The sequence below is a fragment of the Myotis davidii genome, unplaced genomic scaffold (genome assembly GCF_000327345.1).
Source record: "Myotis davidii unplaced genomic scaffold, ASM32734v1 scaffold1413, whole genome shotgun sequence".
NCBI lineage: Eukaryota > Metazoa > Chordata > Mammalia > Chiroptera > Vespertilionidae > Myotis > Myotis davidii.
This window is the reverse complement of record NW_006286970.1, coordinates 623,684-628,107: the sequence shown is the minus strand read 5'-3', so window position 1 is coordinate 628,107 and position 4,424 is coordinate 623,684.

Below are 4,424 nucleotides of genomic sequence, written 5' to 3'. Positions count from 1 at the left end.
GTTGGCACAAGACTGAGAATTTCGCCGGGCAGCTGAGAGTTTCCTCCCGCGCTGGTCCCAGCTCGCAACCTGCGTGGCTAGAAGCCGAAAACCCGGAGTTTGAGTCGGGTCTTGCAAGAAGCCGGATGAATGGATCAGGCCGGTAGTGGAGGCCACCGAAGCTGGTGGAGGACGTGTGAGGCTGGATCCCGAAGGACCCCATTAATGGAGGGGCAGGCGACTAGGGTTACGCTAGCTGCGGGCCACCGGGAGGATCGTCACTAAGCCTGACTATGTTGTTGGCCTACTACAGGGACCCCTTTTCACGTGCAGAGAATTTGGTGGCCACCGTGTAGATAATGGGCTCACTTCGGTGTTTGTTTTAGTGAGGCTGCTTGAGAAGCACCTTAAAGGGGGAGGGAGGGTAAGTTAAATGTAATTTACAACTTCCTCTGCGATGTCCCACTGCCCACAAGTCACTATCTCCACTCCCACTTCAGAGCTGTTCTCTTCCTCGCCTTTCCGGACCATTCACTCAGTTGCTGTACACCAAAATTTGGGTGTCATCCGTGATGTCTCTTCTTCATCCCCTACAAGTATCAACACGGATAAATCTTATAAGTACAATCTTCAGTGAAAAAGGACATTGAAACACATACGGACTCTAAAAGAAAAACTTTCCACCTGCAGCAGCTCCTATCTAGCTTGTTCACCATAGCTGGTTCTAAAACAGCCACAGCTGATAATGACTAAGAACTCTGAGCAGTTCCTACTGCAATTACCAGACCCTCATCAACTTAATGGAAGACTCCTGGAAAGCTTAGTATCTCTAGGTCCATCCATGTTGTCACAAACCAAAGATAGGACTTGTTTTAACTAGCTGGATGGATTTAGAAATTTCTATGCAGGTGCAGGCTTCAAACCTTAAGTTATCCCCCATGATCATCCCCTGCCATTTAGGCTTAAAGAAATTGAACCACAGAAAATTAAGTAAATTTCCTACAGTCCTAGTGCTTGTTAGATCTGTTATTTGAAATTAGAGGCCCGGTGCATGAAATTCGTGCACAGGGTGGGGGTTAGAGGGTATCCCTCAGCCCAGCCTGCACCCTCTCCAATCTGGGACCCCTTGAGGGATGTCCAACTGCCCGTTTAGGCCCGATTGGGATTGGGCCTAAATGGGCAGTAGGACATCCCTCTCACAAGCCAGGACTGCTGGCTCCTAACTGCTCGCCTGCCTGACTGCCCCTAACTGCTTCTGCCTGCCAGCCTGATCACCCCCTAACTACTCCCCTGCCAGCCTGATTGACACCTAACTGCTCCCCTGCTCGCCTGATTGCCCCCAACTGCCCTCCCCTGCAGGGCTGGTACTTCCCTGACTATAGGAGGGCCACGTGAAGGAGCCCTGTGGTGATAGAATGTTCTGCATCTTAATTGTATCATTTCCTACATCCCAGATATAGTATTTCGCTATAGTTTCTAAGTTACCATTGAGGATAACTAGGTAAGGGTACATGGGATTTCTATGTATTATTTCTTACAACTGCATGTGAATCTACAATGATCTCAGAATTAAAAGTTGAATTTTAAAAAGAACCAAATCCACTACTTGTTTTCAAGGAGTCCCTGCTAATGCAAAAAGTCAAAGCAGCCGAAACTGGTTTGGCTCAGTGGATAGAGCGTCGGCTTGCGGACTGAAAGGTCCCAGGTTCGATTCCGGTCAAGGGCATGTACCTGGGTTGCGGGCACATCCCCAGTGGGAGATGTGCAGGAGGCAGCTGATTGATGTTCCTCTCTCATCGATGTTTCTAACTCTCTATCTCTCTCCCTTCCTCTCTGTAAAAAATCAATAAAATATATATTTTTTAAAAAAGTCAAAGCAAGGAAATAAAAGGTGTACACATTGGGAAGATAAAGCTGTCTTTGTTCACCAATGACATGATCAAAAGAATGGACATAAAAACTGAAACTAAGTGATTAGAGCAAGGTTGCAGGATACAAGGTTGATATGCAGTCAATTGCTTTCCTATAGACCAGTGGTCGGGAAACTGCAGCTCGCAAGCCACATGCGGCTCTTTGGCCCCTTGAATGTGGCTCTTCCACAGAAGACCGACTTTTGCGCATGGGCCATCAAGTTTCAATTGCACTGTACATGCGCACCTGCATGTGGTATTTTGTGGAAGAGCCACACTCAAGGGGCCAAAGAGCCACATGTGGCTCACGAGCCACAGTTTGCTGACCACTGCTATACACCAACAAGTGGAATTTGATATTATAAACATAATACCATTTATATTAGCACCCCCCCCCAATAAAATACGTAGGTGTCTTAACAAAATTTGTCAAAACCTATATGAGGAAACGGAAAAAACTCTGATGAATGAAATAAAAGAACCAAATAAAAGGAGAGATATTCTACATTCATGGATAGGAAGACTCAATATTGTCAAGATGTCAGTTCTTCCCAAATTGATCTATAGATTCAATGCAATCCCAATCAAAATCCTAAATTAGCCCTGGCTGGTGTGGCTTCCAGTTAAAGATCTGGCCTGCACATTGAAGGGTGATGGGTTTGATTCCCACTCAAGGGCAGGTACCTAGGTTGCAGGTTGGATCCCAGGCCGCAGTCAGGTGCGTGTGGGAGGTAACCAGTCGATGTGTCTCTCTCACATCAATGTTTTTCTCTCTCCTTCCCTTACACTCACTCTAAAAATCAATGAACAAAATATCCTTGGGTAAGTATGAACAAAAAATAAATAAATCCCAAGTTATTTTATGTATAGCAACAATCTGACTGTAAAGTTTATATGAAGAGGCATAAGTCCCAGAAGAGCAAACATAACATTGGAGAACAAAGTTGAAGAACTGATGCTACCTCACATCAAGACTTACTATAAAGCTATAGTAATCAAGATAGTGTAGTTTCAGCAAAATAGACAGATCTGTAGAGCAATAAATAGAACACCATAAATATAGTCAACTGATCGTTGACAAAGGCAACGCAGTGAAGCAAAGAATCTCCTTGTGACAAATGGTGAAAGAAACAGGCAAAAAATATATCCGTACTCAAACCTTAAATCTTTCACAAAAATTAACTCAAAATGGATTTTAGAGTTCAATGCAAATGCAAAACTATGAAGCTCCTAGAAGGTAACATAGGAGAACACCTAGATGACCTTAGGTAAGGTGAAGCTTTTTTTGTTAGATACACAAAGATATAATCCATGAAAGAAATAAGCTACAGTTTATTAAAGCTAAAAACTTCTGCTCTCAAGGCAAGCCACAGACAGGGAAAAATAGCTTCAAGGCACATCTGATAAAGGATCATTATCCTATATATACAAAGAATGTTTAAAATTCAGTAAGAAAACAATCACATTAAAAAATGGGCCAAAGACCTTTAGATGCCTTCCAAAGAAGATATACAGATAGCAAGTAAGCATATGAAAAGATGCTCCACATCATGTCATCATGGAAGTGCAAATTAAAACAACGATATACCAGTACTACTCACTGATTGGCCAAAATCTGGAATGTTGATAACACCTAACACTGGTGAGGATGTGGAGCGACAATCACTCTCACATTGCTGGTGGGAATAAAAAATGGTACAGCGCATTGGAAGATGGTTTGGCAGTTTCTTACAAAAACTTAACATATTCTTACCATATGGTCCAGCAAAAACATTCCTTACTATTTCCCCAAAGTAGATGAAAACTCACATCCACCCAAACACCTGCACATGAATGATTTTAGCAACTTTATTCATAATTGCCAACACTTGAAAGCAATCAAGATGTCCTTCAGTAGGTTAATGGAAAACTGGCATGTAAAGACAGTGGAATGTTATTAAGCACTAAAAAGAGATGTGCTATCAAGCAATGAAAATATATGGAGGAAGCTTACATGCACATTACTAAACTAGAGGCCTGGTGCAGATTCTTGCACTGGTGGGGTCCCTCAGTGTGTCCTGCAGGGATTGGGCCAAAACCAGCAGTCCAACATCCCCAGAGGGATATAAGTAGTACGTGAAGTGACAGGTGGCCAAGGAGGAGCCTGAGCCCAGGTGCCATGCTCCTTCGGCTCCCGCTGCCACTATCACTTGGTAGGCTCACTGCCATCTCTGCACACCTGCTGCCCCTCCGTTGCAGTCTCTGCACACCCGTCCTAGGGCGATACTGGCACACCTATGACCGAGAAGTGTCTGCAGGCTCACGCCCAGTCAGTCCAAATGTCTGTCCTGCTCCCAGTCTGGATGGGGGAGAGGCGTGTGGGGGAGTGTCTGCAGGAGAGGCTTGTGCCACCTGCAGGTGCTCTCGCCAGCTGTGAGTCCAGTGACTGGTGGACAGCTGAGCTGCACTCCCCATGTGGGAGCGCACTGACCACCAGGGGGCAACTCCTGCATTGAGCGTCTGCCCCCTGGTGGTCAGTGCGCAACATAGCTACCA